This window comes from Aphelocoma coerulescens, chromosome 3, assembly GCF_041296385.1.
Source record: "Aphelocoma coerulescens isolate FSJ_1873_10779 chromosome 3, UR_Acoe_1.0, whole genome shotgun sequence".
In the NCBI taxonomy this organism is placed as follows: domain Eukaryota; kingdom Metazoa; phylum Chordata; class Aves; order Passeriformes; family Corvidae; genus Aphelocoma; species Aphelocoma coerulescens.
The window spans coordinates 24095666-24116213 of NC_091016.1; the positions used below are offsets into that span (position 1 = coordinate 24095666).

The following is a 20548-nucleotide window of genomic DNA, read 5'->3' on the forward strand; positions in this document are numbered from 1 at the left end:
CGGCAGTGGATCTATGGGAATTCTGCAGGCCTGCTGGACTGCAGACATCTCTGACCAAAGGCCACAGATGACATGTACCCTGATCCTGCCGAACGCCCGTCCACCCCGGATTCAGCTTCGAGGTTTGATTGATACGGGTGCTGATGTGACTGTCATCTCCTTCTCTGCATGGCCTCCCTCATGGCCTTTAGCCCCAGTGGGATCGGCCATCGCAGGATTAGGAGGAACCACACAGAGCTATTTAAGCGAACGGCCTGTGGTGGTGAAGGACTCAGAAGGGCACACAGCTACGATTAGGCCTTATGTTGCTACCACTTCCCATAACCTTTGGGGACGGGACGTGTTGGCAGCTTGGGGCGTATGGATTGGGACAAATTTTAGCAGGGGTCACTGTGCATAAGGGCGCACAGTATCCTACACTGCCTTTGCAGTGGTTGATTAACACACCAATCCGAGTCAGACTCTGCTCAGTTAGTTGAATTAAGGGCTGTTACCATGGCTTTTCAGCGATTCTCACAGGAACCTTTGAATTTGGTTACTGAAGCCGACTAGCAAAAGCTTTGTATACAATTAATGACCTTACAGTACCACAAATTTCAAATAATCCTGTTATTCTGAATCATTTTCTCTCATTGCAGTCTGCAGGTGAGAGACAACTGCCCTGGGCAAAAGTCTGGGTGTGGAATTTACTCACTAACCAGTGGGAAGGCCCTCATGAGCTCATCGTTTGGGGTCGTGGGTATGCTTGCATTTCCACAGATACTGGGGTACGGTGGCTACCTGCAAAATGCGTTCGCCCTGACCTACGGCACCAGAGGCAGAACAGGCAACCTCCAAATGATGACCAGAACGCCAACCATCCAAATGGTGACCAGAATGCAGATCATCAGTCTAATGACTCTTCTGATGATGACCAGGATATCAACCACCAGGCAGATGGTCCTTCTACAAGCAGAGACTGGGATGGTCCTTCCACAAGCAGAGACTGAACTTTAAATTTCTTGTTATGGAGTCAGATCGTTAAAGCCTTAAGGACATATTTAGAATTAATAACTGATGTAGATTTCTATTTAGGATTAATAGTAGAGTTGTTATCAAACAAAAAGGGGGAATTGTAGATACAAAAATGCTGCTAGCAAGGATTTTCTTGCTATTTTCTAAGTCTGTGAGAGACTTTTCTCTCTCACAGAAGAGGTAGCAGGGAATGTAAACAACCAAACCACCTGCAGCCTTGAAAAGTCTTGTTTATGGTATAGTAGAAAAATATTTTGACAATGGATGTTTTAGGATTTTAGCCAATCACCCCCAAGGGGTGGCTGGTCCTTTGTCCAATTAGACTATGAAGAAAAAAGTCTATAAAAGAGTTTGTAAAATAATTAAATAAATCAATCTTGCTGCACAATTCCTGCCTGCTGGATCTTCTCTCCTCCTCCTCCCTATGGCTGCAGGACACAGTGCTATACTGTAGGAACCAGGCCTGCGGTAATAAACATGTATATTGTGATTCTCACTCCTGAGTTTCATGACCTGAATGTGTGTGCTAGAAATGAGGTGAGGTCTAACACTACAAGTTTAGGTGCTGTTTTTGGAACAGCAGTCACGGAGATGCTCTCATATGTTTCTGTCTTCTTAGCATCAGTATAAAGTATCTGCCACCTGCTTCCTACCCTGTTGTGTCCAATTCTCCAGTTGTTCATGTTCCTACTTACTTTGTTAAGAATAATCAATAAGGAGGCCGTGGTCATTGTGCTTGGTTTGTATTTTTTAAGTCACTGATCTCCACATGGACAATGAGCCATTGACCACCCCTCTTTGCGTGCAGCCTTTCAGCCAGTTCTTTATCCACTGAGTGATCCATCCATCAAATCCATGCCTCTCCAATTTGGAGACAAGCATGTTATGCAGTACAAACACTTTGCAAAATCCATGCAGATGATGTCAGTTGCTCTGTCCCATCCATCAAAGCTGTAGCCCCATCATAGGAGGTGACCACATTTGGCAGGTATGATTTCTGCTTTGTAAAGCCATGGTGGCTATTACCAGTCATCTCTGTTTTCCATGTGCCTTAGCATAGTTTCCAGGAGAATCTGCTCCATTCTCTTGCCTGGCACAAAGGTGAGACAGGCATAGATTTTGTTGAGAACCTCAGCCTTCTTTTTGTCCAGGATAGCCAGGTCTCCTCTTTCCGTACAGAGAGAGAAAATATGCTAAAGAGAAAAAAAAGTTATGACCAGAAAATAAATGTTGAGGATTTAGCCTAAACATTATTGGTTGTACATAAAAATTACTGCAGCAATGCTGCCCAAGCAATCCTGGGATTATGTTACAAAGATATGAGATCATGCTCTGACCAATAATTGTTGAAAAAACACAGTTTTAGGACAAGAAGAACAAGGGCTGATAGATTTGGACCGTGTGATTTTAATCCTGACACCTTAGGAACAGTTTCTCTGCTGCACAGACTGACATAAGGCACTTGAAATTCAAGGACTTCTCTATACAGAGGCCCTCATTTTGTATCTCAGTACTTCTGGAGCAGAAGGTATTTTTTCACCTTAGAGGGCTGATACTGTTTTGATACTTTTCTACTCTCCAAGAAGTCACAGAAATAGGATGAGTTTGGGCTGGATGTGGTAGACTGTGCTTTTAAAAACAGCTTCTAAAAAAGAGTCCACAATCTGTATAGCTTCTTATGCATTCAATATTAATTTATGCAAAATGTTTATGCATTTTATGTTATATGTTTGCAATTACAGTTTGTTCTGTTTCCAAATGTGTGGTTTTAAATCCACACCCTTCTGCAAGGATGTTTTAGGTGGCTGCTATGGATTCCCCACAAATGGGTGCATGTCTATCTGCTGAGGGCAAGTGTTTTCTGACCTGGTGGTGATCTTGTTCTGACCCAAAGCTGTAGTAAGAAGTGAGGAAATAGCAGTGATCACAAATGGGGGATGAAGAGTCAGTTAAACTGTCTGGCAAATTTAGAATATATTTGGGGGGAAATTACTAAATCTTCCAGTTAGGATAAGGTGGAGGTTCAGTAAAACAAGGTAGGAGATGTGCAATGAAATGCCAGCAGGAGCTAATGAGATATTCATCAGGGACGAGTAAGCCTCTGTCTCTTCAAGGACACAAGCTTTGCCCTCTGATTCAAATATGGAATTTATTGTTGAATCCTAGTCATATTTTACAGACAGAGTGTTACTTTGCTATAAAATGGTAGCCAGAAAAGCATAATTGCAATGCTTACCATCAGCTCTCTAGAGAGCCACCGGAGGTTTGTGGTTGAACTTGTCTCTGCTGAAGTGGCATTGGCTGTCTGATGAAAGAAACACATATCTTGGTCAATAGAGATAGCAGGCATTTGAACAACCAGGAATTATTCTCAACTACTTGCATATTAATCAATTAATTATACCTGGGGTTATTTCCAGGAACACAGAGCAGCCGGCACACAAAAGCTTGTACCTATGCCGGGGAGATAGTGCTCGCTTCGGGAGAGGGCGGCTCCCTGCTCACGGCCAGCTCAGATTAGGCCCCGGACTCTGGACTGTACCTGGGAATGGAGAGCAGTAATTGGCATGGTCTGTGAAATGCTTGAACACCTTACTAATACAGATTATGGTTCATTTCCAGCTGTGGTTTAATTTGCCAATATTGGTGAGGCCCTTGGTCCCCGAGCCTCCACTCTGTTGTGCAAGGTAGCAGGACCTGCAGGTAGAAAAGGAGATGAGGCTGGTGGTGGTTTCTTGGGCTTAAGGGTGGAAAGGTTTTCTGTCTTTCCTCTGCATCAGTGCACAGGGCAAGCTGAGAGGCGAGAGGCTGCCCTGATCAGCAGTGCAGTCAGCAGATAATGCTATCAATCCCAGCTCCTTGCATTGCTCTGGAAATGAAAGGTGCAAGGCAAGTGGCACGTTCTATATGACACTGCCCTTTGCTTTACCTCCTTCTGGTCCTAGGACATTCTTACTTTTTTTCAGTGTTCACTCGTGTTTAATAAACTCTGTGTCTGTTTAACCACACATTGCTGATCACTCCGTGGTGAGGAGGTGGAAACAAAACTATGGTAAGAGGCTTCAGGGTACGTGTGGGGAAATAACCCAGTGATGAGTTTATACAGTCATTGACACAGTAGGTCCACAGCCTAGAGGACAGAAAATATTGCAAGCAAAGGATTGCATAATTCAAGAGGTAGAAAGCAACTTTTTTTTTCAATGAACACTTTAAAAATCAGTCTTGTAAAAAGCATCTGATGTGGATGAGCTGATCCACCAAGCTGTAAACCGGGAAGTACAACAGGCAATGGGAAATCAGCACAGTGAATGTCATGACATCTTGCTGAGCAGCACTCTAATTAGCTGTTTGATCTTTTCAGAGTTGCTGTATGAAGTCGAGATGGTAGCCGCTCTGCATATCCCAGTTTCCTTTGCCCAAATTGGTCACAGAAAGTGTTTTCTTATGGCTGGGCTTTAAGAGCCCAGCAGTGTGAAGGGTCTATGCAGTGACAAAACACCCACCAGCAGTACAGTACCTGCAGCTCTTTGTGCTGGTTGGTGCACACTTCAACCAATTGCCCCCAAATGATTTTGCTGACATTGCCATCTGGGAACACCCTTCTACTCATGAACTTCTCTGGTGTGCAATTTCTAAGAGTGTAAATGAGTGTTCAGTGAGCCCTCTGCTGTCTGGGTGTAGCTTGATAGCTCATGACAGGCGGAGATAATCAGGGCGCCGTGGCCTTTGCGTGGTGCTCAGAGGAGCTGCTCCCCAGCCCTTCCTGAGGAGGAGGAGGGTCCTGCTTCTCGCCCACAGCCAGGTCAGCTCTGGGGGAGAAGACCTGTCGTGGATCTGCTCTGCACGTCTGTGCCTGTGCTGTGGCAAAGGGGTGTCATGCATCCCCCAGGACAAATAACTTCAGCTGATGATGGAGAAGGATTTGCTAAGGATTTCAGAGAGGGAAGAGTGGGAGCCTGGGGAGCTCCCTCAGCGGCCCCCACAAACCCTGTTCTCGGAGTGTCACTTGTGCTTTCCAGCATAGTTTCTGAGGTCATCTAGAAGTGGGCACCTAAGGTGTAGGCATCTTTCTGCTTCCTACTCCTGATGCTTGTATTTTAAAGGAAGTGACTTCCTTGAAAATGTGTTGAAGCTTTTTTACAATTTCCCTTGATTCCTATTGTCTCCGCATACAGTTTTTTCATTTGTTTGCAGTAACTCCTATTTGCCTCTGCCCTTTGTTATATGAAATATGGAATCTCGTTTTAACCAGCCAGCTCCTTACACTCACAGTGACAGCAAGTCCACCTACCCCTGGAAGTAACACTGGCCCAACCTTTATGCCAATATGCTGGCATTGTGTGCCTGCACTGAAAAGAAAGGAAAAAGAAAAAGCAGAGATCCCAAGGTAATATTCTCCTAAGAGCTGTGAAATTCTACAAATAATGAAATGGATTATGCTTCCTCCTGGTTGTCAGGCAGGGTATTGCTCCTTCAAGAAGGAAACTGATCTTTTTGGGTTAGTGGTTGGGCTGACATGAAGGCTATTCCCAAAGCCTGCCTTTGGCAGACTGAGCATCAATGTCCTTGTGCTTCTTTGCCAGCCCAAGAAGGAAGGGATTTGGCTCTTGATGCAGGAACACAGGAGCAAACTATCTGCTGGTGGAAGCAAGCAGAACTGTGTTGGCTAGAGGGAAATATTGGCTATTTTCACCAGCTGAAAATCTGTCCCTGTGCTTTGCTCTTCTCCACGTGACAGGGAACTGGGCTGCCAGCACAGCAAGGAGGGGTTACACAACGACTCAGCTGCCACCTTAAGGGCATGAAAATTTATTTTTCTGGCTACAGTGGGGATCTCCAGGGACCATGGAGCAGCAGGACAATCACCCCCACCTCCTCCTGGTTCCTGCACATGTATGTATGCATTATTTCTGGCAGAAGTCAAAGGCTTCTGCAAATTATTTTATATTTGCAACCCCCAACTAACACTTGCGTTAAGTTTCCTTCTGAAAGACAAACACTGTCTCTCCAAGCACTTTGTGTCCTGGCCAGAGAATAATCATGTGAGGCAGCAGCAACAGGAGGCTGAGGGGAACAAAAAGGAGCCTGGCTCACAGAGGTCTTTCAAAGCAGTTGTTCACTTGGCCAAAGAGTTCGGCAGCGTGCCTGTGCTTTCTTTGAATCCAGCATCTCTGTCCAGCCTGCGCTGCGTGGGTCAGGGCAACCTTCTTCATATGGGACACACATAAAGCAAAAAATGTTCTGGACAAATGTGGCTTCAGGGCAAGGATCCATAAGGAAGAGATGTATGGAGTGTCTTGTAGCATGGAGGTTGTTTCCACAGCAAGTGCCAGCAGCAGTGGGTCTGGTGAAGTCGAGAAATGTCTCATATTTAGGGCACATTGACATATATGCATGTATTTATTTTTGCCTGCACACACATATGTAGGCACGCACACATGATACTGACCATACATGGCCATATTTATTACCATGTATCAGCAAATGCAAGTTCTTGCTTTAATCACAGTGCCATACAAATACAGTTTACTGGGTATCCCTGATATCTTCTCTCTGGTGTCTCCTTCCTGCTTATCATTTTTAAACTGGACCAATTCAGTGTATCAGGACTTCACAGTTGCCCTTTAACTACCTGTGTGTCTGCCTGGCAGAAACAGCCAGCACCTAGAATCAGGGTTTTGAGTGTATTTGGTATATTTTCTTTACCATTATGGAGCACTGCCATGTGGATCCCAGCTGTATGAGGCATCTTTCTGCTAGGTACTGAAGCTGTGTCAAGGGCAGAGGCATAATAAGTGGACTTCCATTGTCCTGGTGTTCACACTGATTTTCCCTGCTGGGGTTGATCTGGGTAGAGAGGAGCACAAAGGTGGTCTTTAAAAGTTAACTAGACGTGCACAGGAAGAAAGGAAGAGGGCCTGGATAGACAAAGCCAGTCCCCCTGGAAAAGTCCTCCTAGTGCTTTGTTCAGTGGGTAGTTACTACTTCAACACGGGTTTTTTGGTGGCAACAGCCACAATCTGACCAGCTCTTATCACCCTCCACAAGCATGGGCCCCGCTCCACCTTGCCTCTATCTGGGGACTCCAAATTTTGGCCTGTCCAATCCCTTTGATTACTTTCCTTCTGCTTACTCTTCTCAGATGCTTTCTCCCTTGCCATCCAGGGCCCCCCTAATCTCCTTTCTTCCTTGCCCATCTGTTCAGGGCTCCCAATCTCTCCCTCCCCAGCATGACGCTGCCCAATTTGCAGCTGCTGTCTTTCGGCTTGGAGACCTCCTTAACTTGGTCTTGCAAAAAATCTAAAAGGGAGGCATTCGAAGTGACCAGGTCTGGGGCTTGAAAGTGCAGCCAGCTTCAAAACTAACCTGCTTTTTACAGAACTGCTGTTCAATTGTTTATCTAGACCTGGATATTGAATATACATTGCTGGCTAATTTTCTCTTTTTTTAATTGAGAACTGTCAAGAGGTCAGAAAGTTTGAAGATGTGAAAACTCAGCTTAGTTACTGTGGCTAAGTTGAAGTGTTTTTTTGACACTACTACTACTACCACCACCACTAATATGAAAAGAAAGGCTGTGGTGACTAGTTTCAAGCAATTTGGAGAAGAGAATCCATACAAAGATACTCTGCAATATTGCTGCTTAAGGAGACACTTGTGAATCCTCAAAGATTTTGTGGGAGACTATGTAAAATCAAGGGTATGGGAAGTGTTTGGCTTGACTCTTTTCCACAGTGCACCTTCAGGGTCACATAGTGACACCAAGACAAAGCTCCTTCCAGCTGCTGAGTGCTCTCCCTTTGGCAAACACCACAGATAACCTCAAGATCATCCTTGAGGTCCTGCTCATCCACAGCACTGACAAACCACCTCTTTTTTAAATCTGTTTTTTGTCTTATTTGAGACCAGTCTGGCTAGACTGCAGCCAGCTGGGCCTACCATGGGGCTGACCTGTGCTCAACCCATTCCTGCCTTTGCCACTTTGGTCCATCTGCCCCCAGCAGGAGTGCTCAGAAAAACCCAGAGTGTCTTCTGAGGCACAATTTTTCTCAAGACACTGAGAGCATTTTAGAGCACTTGGGGTGATCATAAGGTCAAGAAGAATGTACTTGCATGTATCTCTTGTTCTTAATTTGTTCGGAGCAGGGAAGAAAAGAGGGTGTTTTGGGTTCAGTGACAATAGATGTTTATACGTGCTCTATACTCAGCACTATGTGCTTTAGCATAAACCTGCTGACCCCTGGGGAACTGGCCCTGTCATGATAACAAGCAGACATTATGAGTAAATGCCTACAATAACCTTTCATATGGTGAAAGATTTCCAAGGTTTACAGCTTTGAACCTGTTATCCTCTACCAGAATAATACAACTGTATTTACAAAGTGATAACAAGGGCACTTATGTTGAGATAAGCAATTTTTCTTGTATGAATGATTAAACAATTCTGACTAATTTGACTGCCGTTATACATTTAAAGAAAAGAAATCTAACAGATCTTGAGCAAAGATTCCAGGCCCTTAACCTTTCAATCTGATTAATTAAAAATGAAGGTCAGCTGATTTGAAAGACTGGTGGTTAATTAAAAATGAAGTTCAGCTGATTTGAAGGACTGGTGATTCCACCTTTACTGAGATCATGGGCACTGCAAGACCTGTGGGACTGAACCTCATGAACTTCCACTGTGGCACCCATCATGGCTGTTTGTTTTTACTGGCTGAACCAATGACTCCATTCTCTTAATTCTTTTCTTTTTAATTCCCCCTCTCCTTTGGGCTTTCAGTGATAAGACTATGTCAATAAGGCTGAATTTTGTTTGCCCAGCTGAGCATTGTAAAGGAACCCTCTGAAGTCCTGTTTGATCACATACTAGGGGGTAAATATTTAAAAATGTTAATCCATATAGAAATATCCTGAAGTTTATTACTCTAAATATTACTAATTGTTCCTTTATTAGGAGAGCACCTGAGAATGAAGGTCAGACCCCTATTTTGCCAGATGTACTAGAAACATAAAATGGGTGGCACTTCTGAGACTGAAGAGTTTAAAATGTAGACCAAATTCTCAAACTTCTGGCTGATTTGAGAATTTTTTGATGTGAATTTTGCTTTCAGTGGTGTTTGGTGTGATTAGCTAAACCATCTATGGTGAAAAGCATGTCAGGAGCATGTGTTACTGTTCTTTCTTTGTTGTTTTGTCTTGACTTCAGCTTTAGTGATACTGAATCCAGTTACAAGTTAGTACATCAGGATTTATGCATGTAGCTCTATTTTAATCAGCAGACTCATTGATTTCAATGGTTCTATAAATAGCTTAGGCTTAATAAAGGGGCTAAGAAGTTAATGAGTCTACAGCTCTGAAAGGAATGCTCAGACTGGCTCTCAGTCCTGGTGCCTATATCAAGCTTTGTGCTTCACCTGTGGTTTCAAAAAGGAAGTTATCTGGTCCTTGGTCACAGGCCTGTGGCAGTCCAGGGGTGATATCCTTTTGTAGGTCTTAGATTGGTAATATAATTCAATTAATGCTTTCCAAGAAGTATTTCATGAAGTCCTACATGAAAAGTAACAACGTTTACTTTTATGGAAATCGTGCTGAACTGGAGTTGTCTGGGAGAAGAGGTCTATACTATCAGGAATTTTATTATCTGCCTGAAGCAGTTCCTTTGTTTCTTATCTGCTTATCACACTGTGCAGCCAGAATTCTCCTTTCTGTCAGCTGTACACAGAACTACTTAGGCATTTATTTTAAACTATGTGGGTTTCTTGATGAGCAAGTAATGAACTACCTAGCCTGCTTTTTGAAAGCATGCACCTCTTCTATTACATTGCCCAGGGATCAGAAGCTGTTCAGTGTAAGAGAACTATACACTTACGTGGTAATTCCCTAGCATGTCTTGCATGATCCTGATGAGCTGCCCTCCCCTACAGCTGCAGTGAAACACTTGCATCTCAGAATGGAATAAGGTAACTTAATGTATACTGAATCACACTTTAGTTTTCATTCAACAGGAAAAAAGAGAATGAGTGAATTACTGTTATCTCAGTGAAGCCTTTGGCTGCACATGAATCTGTCTGGGCCTGATGCAACTAAGCAGGGTCCAGTTCAGTGCTTGCTTGAGAGACATTAAAAGTGGCCTGCTTAGACTTTGGGTTTATTTCTGAGGAATGGAGAGTGACTGTTATCTCTTGTACCCATCCCCCATGTATGCCCAAAATGCCCTGGGGGAAGGTGAGATGTCAGTAAAACAGAGAAATCATACGGGAATTCATACTAGATGGTGGGAAGATAGAGGTCTGAGTCAGACTTCACCTTTAGACTTGAAGATCAGCATAATCTCCAGAGCCATTATGTAAGAGCCTGGCTCTAAGTGTTGCTCTCTTTGCTGTGACAAAAGCCAGAGATGCAGGCCTGTTAAATATTGTACTGGCTTAAATCTTTCACTTGCTCTGGCTTCATATTGATGCTGCAAATGGAAATAATTCTGGTTGATGCTGGAATAAATCAAGGTAGGGTCTGCGCCACAGTATCTTGACTTCTCAGCAACAAGTCTAATCTCAATGGCAATAGATTTAAAATCCTAGGGAGTTTACTAGGTACTGGATCATGGTCAAAGTTAAAGTTTTTGATGACTCGTGGGATTTTGGTCTCAACAAAGAGTTCATTCTTGAGTCAGTAATAATTTGTAATAATGATTCATAGAAGAGACAGAAAGTGGTGGTCAAAGGTGAGATGAATCATATTGCCAGTGAAGCTCCATTTTGCTACTGATTCATGCCTTCCTATGCCAGAAGAAAGAGTAATTTACATTTGCACTCTCATAGCTGCATTACATTTTCTGTAATGCAGCTATGAGAGTGGCTTCAGGAAAATCTACAGTTTTTGAACTACCAGTGTTTTGCAAGCAATAGCATTCCCCACTTGTTTAAAACCAGCATTTTCTCTTCTCATTGCCACTCCTAAATATACTCATGGTTCTCTGCTCTTCTACATCAACTGCACACAGACTGAGACTGGCAGTGCTGCGCTGTTGATACCACTGCTGTTCCTCCAGCACTGCCAGGAGGAGCTGCAGTGTGGAGCAGGCTGTGAGGTACCTGGAACTGTGCTAGCTGCTGTCCCTCTGCCAGGATGGGCATGGTGTCATAGTATTTCCTCCTTGCTCTTCATTTTCATCTCTTTATTTGAGGTGCTGCAGGCTAAACTGTCACCTGTGTCACATTGCCATCTGCAGTACTTCAGCTACAGAGGCAGTCAGGTGTCTGCTAACACTGTTTGAATTCAGCCTGTTGAAAATCCAGATTCATTGAGGTCCTTACAGGGAGTCACACGCTGCTGTCCCAGAGACTGGGAAGTAGCTCTTTGGGTTTTTTTGGACGTGGGAGGGACCTCTTGCTGGACTCCTGACTTATCCTTTCATTTAAGTCAGTACTGCAGGGGATGCATTTGTTCAATTTGTTCAGGTTAATGTGTGCTAAGACCCCCTCCCAAAACAGCAGCATTTATGTGTGTTCAGTACAAACAATCCCAAAGTAATAAACCCAAATATTTCATGATGTTATTAGATAAAAACAGATGAAACACCATAGGGGAGGAGACTGGTGCTGGTTGTCTTAGGCTGACTAGTACATTGTGACACAGTATTCCTCATACAAGGAAATTATAGTGAATAAACCAGTGACCTTAGGGCCATCTTTCAGGTGAAATATGAAGCAAGGTTTAAAGTATATAAGGGAAGATCTCTGAACAGTACTGATCTTCCTCCAAAATATGATTTAAAAATCTATTTAGTGAAATTTCTCCTGCAGAAAAAATATCCTTTAGTAAGTTCATTTGCAGCATTATACCTAGCAAACAGAAGCCTACAAGATTACTTAATAATGTATTTAATAAACCATTCTGGTTATTAGTGGGCTGAAAATGGGTGGTGTTAAAACAGCACTTATTGGAAGAAAACTAGTGCTGCAAATACCTAAGATGAACACAACAAATTTCAAGTCTGAAAATCATAATAAATGGATCAGCCAAGGTGGTCTTTCTTAAATTAGATCTCTGTCTCAAAGAGGATTGCCTGAAAGAACTCATTTCCCCTTTGCCATAGGGTACAGGGTTTTTTCAGATATCTGCCCATTTACCACTAAACTCTGAGCTAAAGCATTTTCAAGATACATTTCTGCATGATGTGACTAAAATCTAGGAGATGTAAATGGTCCTAGGAAGGCTATTTTATATTTGTTTGCTGCAGACTAATGATCGCTAATTGCCAGCAGACTGATGGGGCATAGGGATGATGGAGTTAAGATCAATGTGCAGGGAAGACTGGAAGAATTAACTTCCAGAGAAAGTAAGAGTTTTTCCACAATAAAAGTGGTAAATTATTCCAAGTCATAGAATCACAGAACATCTTGATTTGGAAGTGACCCACAGGGGTCGTCCAGCTTCTGGCCCTATGCAAAAGAGTCCCTGCAAACATTATCCAAACACTTATTGAACTCTGTCAGGCTTAGTGCTGTGACCACTTCCCTGGGGAGCCTATTCCAGTGCCCAACCACCCTCTGGGTGAAGAACTTTTTATAATATCCAACCCAAACCTTCCCTGACACAACTTCAGTCCATTCCCTCAGGTCCTGTCACTGGTCACCACAGAGAAGACCACAGTGCTTGTCTCTCTAAAATAAAGGTGTAAGTATTAAAAAGCAGGATAGAGTAGAAAAAAAGTATTTCAAAGCATGGGAATTATTTAAGGAAGAAGTATAAGAAATATCAGCTAATGGCTATCTCTTTTTTTTTTTCATTTAAAACCCTTCCTCCAAAAACTTTTTGAAATTATTTTTCTGAACAATCCTCTGCTTGTGGCTGCCTACCTCCAAGCTGGGAGAAAACTTGGCTGTTCCAAAGGCCAAGCACAATTATAAGTTAAAAAGTAAACCAGACGAACCCCCCACCCCAAACCCAGTTTGTTTAATTATGGGTACTTCAAATATATTTTCTTGCAGTATGTTGAAATTAATTTTTAGCCATTTCTTCCCTGATATGCAACAAGTCCTTGTTTCTTTTCTGCTCTAGAAAATAGCAGATTAGTTGTTATCATTGCTGCACGCAGGCACAAAGATAGCAATGCCTGTGACACAGGTATCCACATTTTAACATTTGAGGTATTTTAAATAAAAGTGAGCGACATGGAAACTTACGAGAAGTTCACCCATGATAATTTACAGTTGAACTCAATAAGTCTCATGACTGTAATACGCAAGAATTTTCCATTGCACTTTCTCCTCTACAAGGGACATATCTGATTTTCTTTATAAGTTATTGAAGTATCACTGGCCAGTCATAAAATATGACCTCTTTTCCCTGCAAGGAAAGGAATGTCCTGGACACAAATTACATGCATCTTCTGATTGCAGGACCCACCAACTCTTCTGAGTCTTCCTTGGAGGCTCTTCTTTCTACCATGCAGGACCATTCTCTCTATTTATCTAGCACAGTATCAGGGCCAATCTAAAGTGGAAGCGATTTCCCTTGCAGCATTTCTTAGTTTAGTAGATAAATGTTAAGAAAGGATGGAAAATTACTTTGCTGTAGCCAGGAGATGTGGTGTAGGGATTTGCAACTCGAAGTCAGTACTGCAGAGCCTTTCTTAAAAAAAAAAAGTTACTGTTTGCTGAAAAAGACCAGTAAAGCAGAGGCAGAATGAGACATTTTCTACCAAACAGCAAGATGTCATGACAAACACTCTGCCTACACAGCAGTTCCATTCGGATCCATGACGCAGATCCCGGAGCCCATTTGTGCAAGTCATCGGAGCAATCTGGTGGCAGTGAGTTTGCTGCTCTGCTATCAGCCTTTCCTGGTGGCCATTGGGTTCACCTTATGATTTGAGTTCACTTATGAGGTGGTTAACAGCCTTTAAGAATTCGCTCTTTGTATGTAAGGATGGATTGTATACCCTGAACTCTCTTAATCTCTGAATGCTGTAAATGGTTCTATGCCCTTGATACGCACAGGTTTTTTGCAAACAAGGCCCATTCAGTGCTCATGTTGAGTGAAGGCACCAGCCTCTGGGCTATCTCTGTCCATAGGTTCTTTATGTCTTCCTAGGCCAGAGATCACCTCTGGGCCACTGGCAACATCCATTTGACCCATTCCTGCCTCCTGTTGGTATCATTCCCCAGTGCCCTGAATGAGATCAACATCTCCTTGTATGGACAAACAACAAACCATTTGCTCCAGGGTCAATTTCAGTCCTCACAACTGGTTTATTTTTCTCATTTTAGAGCTGTTTTTCACCAAATCTTGTGAGCACAGCTCCTGAAAAATCAGTAGCAATAGCAAAGTTGCTAGTAGATCTTTTAGTATGCCTGATGTTTCACACCTTGCACAGAAAATCTGTCCTTGGCTTGAGTTTTTATCTGCCTTCAATTTCTTTTTGTTCTTATGTCCCTTTCATTGATCTAATTTTAAAATTTTTGTTGTTGTGGTTTTAAGGCTATACATGCTTTGCTAGCAGCTTGAGGTACTGCCTGCTTGGGTATGTTGTGAGCCCTGCAAGGCTGAACAGCCACAGTAAAGAGGGAAGGATCCCTTAGCCTCCAGGATATGTAGATGTGGCACTTAGGGACAAGACTTAATGATGCACCTGGCAGTGTTATGTTTACAGTTGCACTTGATGATCTTAAAGGTCTTTTCCAACGTAAAATGATTCCATAATTCTGTGATGTGCTCGCTTCAGCTTTTTCAGCTGGTTTTTCTCCCACCAGGAGCACTAGAAGCCTTCTTTCTCCCAAATGAAAGCTGAAGTCACCCATGAGTTTGTTAGGTGGGTGACTTAATAAACCCCTGCAACAAGAGGAGACTTGCCATGATTTAGTGCCTGCTGCTGGCACTGAGGTTTGTACAAGCAGAGCTGTGAACTCCAAGGGCTCAGTGCTGCCTGCACCGAGGTGAACAAGATCCTTAAGGGCACTTTAATTTCCAGACAGCAGAAGCTTTATCCCCTTGTGGGACTCCGAGGCTAATTTTTGCATTTTACACTTCTTGAAGGAGACTGGGAATTTTACAAGATGAAGAACTACTGCCTCTTTGGTGAGTTTTCACTCAAGCCTTCCATTTGTTTCAGTGGGCTGTAGACATATATATTTATCCCACCTCGTTTAACTGTGCTCCAATGCCAGCTTGTACCAGTCTTTTATTCTGAGGTTAATTTTAATTGCAGATGTAAAATAGCTTGAAGGACTGAGTCGAATAGTTTCTTCTCATAAACCAGGCAAATAAACACCCATTGGGTAGCTGAGCTGTTGCTGAACCATAACTACCCTTCAACAGCACAAAGGCACACGGGGGCTCACAATGTCGTGGTTTGATTGATAGGGATGGGGATGCTGATGAAGAGGTTTGCCGGCAGCTGAGCCCTATGGAAATGATCCCTCTAGTGGGCACTTGGAAAATTTACTGGTGGTGCTGCTTGGCACTGCGGGGAGCCTAAAGGGGAAGTGAATGAATGAAAAAGTTGCCCAACATTAGGGAAAAAACCCCAAACCATAAAAGAGACAGCCATATTTTCTTAAGCTTTACCACTGAAATAAGATTTTAAGGTAGTTGTTTATGAGAAGTGGTAAACATCACCAAAATGCTCATTCAGTGACTTTTAAAAAACTCTTTAAAACAGTTTTATTTAGATTTTTTTTTTCATTGAAATAATGAGTTTTTTTTTTTTTTTTTTTTTTTTTTTTTTTTTTTTTTTTTTAGTGTGCTGTCATCTCCTTGAGAGAGAAAAGTAATAAACTATTTATAAAAAACTTTCTGAATGATTGGGGGAGGGACGGGGGGGGGGGGGGGGGGGGGGAAGGTGGGAAACCTGTTGTGATTTCTTCCTTAAGGTGAAAGCATGAAGTCTTTTTATGGAAACAACTTTTTAATTTTTCAAGAGATTTCAAAAATATTTCCAAGAGATTCAAGCAATTTCCAACCAGAAAAAAAAGCCAGGATTTGTGCTATCATTGCAGGATTTGTGCTCTCATTGCAGGCACTACATGCTTCTGGTCTATCATATGCCTCTCGTCACTATCATTACTCCTAGCACCTCTTGTTAAGAGCAGGGCATAAAACATCAGGCTTGCTGACCCCCCTAACACAGAGGTGTGCACTGCCTGGGCATGGAATGTGTGACATGTCTGGTCAGTGTCTGAGGGAGGTGTCAGGTGTCTGTTATCTTTAGCTGCCTTGAAGAAATAATTTGTAGCGAACATTTTCTTGTTGCTGTTACTGTGACAAACCTGCTCAGGGCAGCCCTGCGCCAGCCCTGGTGTTGTAGAGCTCCACACTTTCCTGAAGGATCAACAGTGTAACCCTGTGTTGCACCAAGTGTTTCCTTGTGTAAGGATAAGTCTGACAGCTTTTGGATAAACATCCAGGTGACCCTATACTAGCACTGGATCACAGCTCCTGTTCCCAGCCCCTCGTTCGGCTCACTGGAAGAAGGGATGGCTGTAGACAGGAGTTATGCTACCAAAATCTGGTTCCTTTTGGGTTTGTCCTCTATCTCCTTTCAACATCTCCTATGCCTTACTCCAGTGCTTCCCTTCCCAGGTCCTCCATTCCACAGCTGCTCTGTGCCTCCCACACACTGGGGCATCCTAAGCAAGCAGTGGAGCCTGCTCTGCCAGGTGAGTCACAAACCCACTGTTTTCCTGACCTGATGGAAATTCCTGCCTCAACCCAGCTGGGTGCCTGGCCAAGGGCAGACCTCTTGACCTGTGCTTCTCTGAGCCACATCACTAACAGCTATTTTCAACTGAGAATTGAAACTGTTTTTGTTCTCAAACATCTCTGCTTTCAGATTTGAGATGTAAGAAGCAGGTGTTTGTGCACCAGTCAGGTACTCGGTGGCTATTTCATTCCCCCATGTGTGGCTACACAGAAGCCGTGTGCTGATAAGTTGTGCCACTCATGAATCATGCTTGTCCATGCTGCTGCTCCATGAAGCTTTGGTAGAAGACATCAATTTATGGAACTATATTGAAGCTTCCATGTATAATCCAAAAATATTTTTATTCTCCAGATATGTTCTTGTGCTCTCTCATTGGATGGCGTCTCATTTGGGCCCTAACATAGAAATGCTCTTTCTTTTATATTCCCAAAATAGAAGTTCTCAATGAAAATTGACATGTACTTGGGGGGGCAGGCAGAAAAAATAAAAGAGAGGGAGGCAGAAAGACAGTACCTTGTACCTTGACACCAGCCTGAGGCTCTGTGGTGACTTGATGTCATTGCAAAGCCTTGTGTTTCCTGAAATTTTAAAGCAATTTCAAAGAGAGAGATCAGCGTGGTTTTAAGTAAGAGTGGAACAGTTCTACTCTTGTGGGCAGCATGCAGAATTCCACTCCTATGCATTGAATATTAAATGCTTCAGAATAGAGATGTTTGAAGCTCTGACAACAGTTGTAACTTCCCTTGATGTCATATACAAAGCTAATATCTTGTGGCATTTTAGTTTGGGCTAAAATCATGACTGAGCTAAAGGAATTTGTCATGTTTGTGATTATGGAGTCACTGAGAGGTATGGAATAAACTCTTTGTGATTATTAATCACAGGATAAATGTTTGGATCTCTTATTTAAACCACTATTGCATTAGAGAAAAGTGTTTGTGGAATAATACTTGTTTTGCAAAGAACTACTAAAGTATTCTGTCAAGTTCTGACTTCAACACACTGGTAAGAGTACAGTTCCAGTGAGCAATGGAGTTCTCCACTCTCTTGTCTTTGTACACAGGATGTTTTTTTTAGATTTGGGATTTTTTCCTCTCCTAATCTGTTTTTCCAAGGTGCAATGGAAACCAAGGGCTTCTTACGACTGTTTTAACTGTACTTAATTGGAACCCTTTTTGCAGACATTATGCTGAATTCAGCTTCTCATAAAAATCCTGTAGAGGATATTCCATGCCACAGACAGCAAAATAGTGTGAGTTCAGGCAGCAGTGTCTTATAGTCAGGCAGGATAACAACTGACCTCCTCCCTCTATCTCTGGCCGGGGACATCTTGCAGTGATTCTTTCAAGCAGAACATGGCTTGCAGGTGGAACATGTTGTTGGTTTTGTAGAGATTGCTCTGTCATGTGTGGAGACTTTACTGTTTTGCTGCATGTTGTTTTTCTATTAACAAATGTGCAAGTTTAGTAGCAACTTTTTACTGGAAGGAACTGTATCAGGTTCTTACAGAATTCATTTGCACAAGTGGGTTTTGTGTTTGGGACTCAAATTCAGGGAAACAAAAGCGTAATGTCCTGTCTTGAACAAGTAAAATGAAAACCAGTAAAGTTTGCAATGCACTGCCTGCTTATCTGAAGACTTGTAAAATTGACTTCGAAACAATCTATTTTTGCAAACTTCAGTGGCCTTCCAGTACCTGAAGGGAGACTATAAGAAGGATGGAGAGAGATTATTTACAAGAGAATGTAGTGACAGAACAAGGGGGAATGACTACAAACTAAAAGAGAGTAATTTTAGATTAGATATTAAGAAGAAATTCTTTACTGTGAGGGTGGTGAGGCACCCTGGAACAGCTTTTCAAGAGAAGTTGTGGATGCCCCATCCCTGGAGGTGTTCAAGACTAGGTTGGATGGGGCTCTGAACAACCTAGTCTAGTGGAAGGTGTCCCTGCCCATGACAGGGGGTGGAACAAGATGATCTTGAAAGTTCCTTCTGACCCAAACCATTCTAGGATTAATTACCCTTATATGATATGCAGCCCTAAGTAATCAGCATTAATATGTTAGTTAATGTAATGACATGTTTGTGCTAACGAATAGGTTATATGGGCTAATGATGCCCAAACTCTGTTCTTTGATTGTTTTGAGTTGTATACAGTGAAGAGGAAGTGAAAGCAATTTATGCAATTATGTGGAGGGTGTAAACGATCAGAACTGACAGACCATGATTTCGAGGGAGTGCTGTTATATGCTGCAAATACTCTTAGGCAGGCAGTCGACTCCAGTGACCCAAAGATCCCACAGACCAACTCAAAATACATCACCCACAGGGTTTTCCTGTGGTTGAGAGTTTTTGTTGGGTGACTGTTTTTATTTTTTTTTAATGATAGGTTATACCCTGGCAGAACTAGGGGTGCAATGTAACCTTGTAATTGGCAATCACAAAACTCTGCCCTACCTTCTGAACTGTCAACAATGTACTCATCAAATGCTCCCAAGGTTGCCAAAAAGTGGAGTTGATGTGGGGATTTTTGAAGCACTGGTGAAGTTTTGGTTCCAAGTACAAAAATCAGCTTAGTTCCACATTTTATATATATATGAATTCCTGGTAAATATTTTCATTGAGCAAGAGTGTTGCTTTGCAGGGTTGAGGATGAAAAGTTGCAATGCACTTCTGAGCACAGGTGACAATCTAGTCTTTGAAGGTTTCATTGCACTCAGATGACCAGAGTATTGGAAGAACCAGATTTGCAAATATCAGGCTCAAGACAGGGCAGTTTGGCAGAGCAGCCTTGTGGGTAGCTGGAAGAACTCCAGGGAACAGACTCAATTTGGGCTAAGTGTTAGCTGAGTAAGGCATGACTAATAAGATTTTTTAACAAAGCATTTTTAGAATCTGTTGAAACCATCTATTTCCCTTGAAGAAAATCAAACATTAACAAGTTTTTCCACTAATTCTAAAATAAAACTCATGGTCTCACATTTAGCTTGTGTAGTGGGAAACTGCCTACAGTTCACTTTGGAAACCTTTCTAGGATTTAATAATCATCAGTGAATTGCACTACTTAAGTCATTAAGCATTCAGCTGTTCTGCCATCTCGATGTACAACTGGGTGTCTGCTTTTCATGTCAGCTGGGGTTAGAATGCTAGAGAGCAGAATACTGAATTAATTGAAGAATTAGCATAGATTAAATTGCACTTGTGTGAATTGTAAGTGATTTGGATGAGAAGGTGGAAGTGTTTACTGGGGGATGCAGCAGTGTGGGGAGTGGGCAAGGGCTTTAAATGCATGGGGGCAGGAGAATGCTTTGGATTGTATTACTTCTTGAGATGGAGAACAGGTGGAATTTGTGCCATGGCATGAATAATACAAGACATAATAATTTTTTTCCTTTTCCTCCAGTGGCTTTGTGTTTTGGTGCTAGGCATAATGCAAAGGGTGACTTTCACTGAGTACAAGTGTGTTTTAGCAGGCTATTGATTAAGGGTGTAACAGTACTGGTTTACTTGGTTTAGACTTAGTAGGTTCTGTAGGTATAGGGTCAAGGGGAATGGTTTTAAATGGAAACTGTAGATTCAGAGCATATATAAGGATGATATTCTTCACGGTGAGAATGATGAGGCACTGGAACAGGTTGCCCAGAGAAGCTGTGGATGGACCATCCCTGAGTGGGCAGGGTGGAGAGAAGCACTGAGCCAGGCAGCTGAGGGGCCACCGGAGGTGTGGGACTGCCACCTCTGGTACCGCGGGAAGAGGAAGGGCTCGGCCCAGAGCTGGGGTCAGATCCTAGGGAAGCTGGGGTGGCCACACCGGTACCGGCTGGGAAGAGC

The 20548-nt window shown here is 42.7% G+C and overlaps 2 long non-coding RNA genes across 2 annotated transcripts; one reads left to right on the forward strand and one right to left on the reverse strand.

The window, feature by feature from the left end:
* Positions 1–1810: 1810 nt before the first annotated feature.
* LOC138107811 (uncharacterized) lies at positions 1811–3488 on the reverse strand. The gene is made up of 3 exons (XR_011149711.1): positions 3419–3488; positions 3251–3319; positions 1811–2207 (listed from the first exon to the last, which is right to left on the reverse strand). It is a non-coding gene; the product is annotated as an uncharacterized lncRNA (long non-coding RNA).
* Positions 3489–8687: 5199 nt separating this feature from the next.
* On the forward strand, positions 8688–17558 carry LOC138107810 (uncharacterized). Its single transcript, XR_011149710.1, has 3 exons — positions 8688–8887; positions 16597–16673; positions 16847–17558. It is a non-coding gene; the product is annotated as an uncharacterized lncRNA (long non-coding RNA).
* Positions 17559–20548: the final 2990 nt, after the last annotated feature.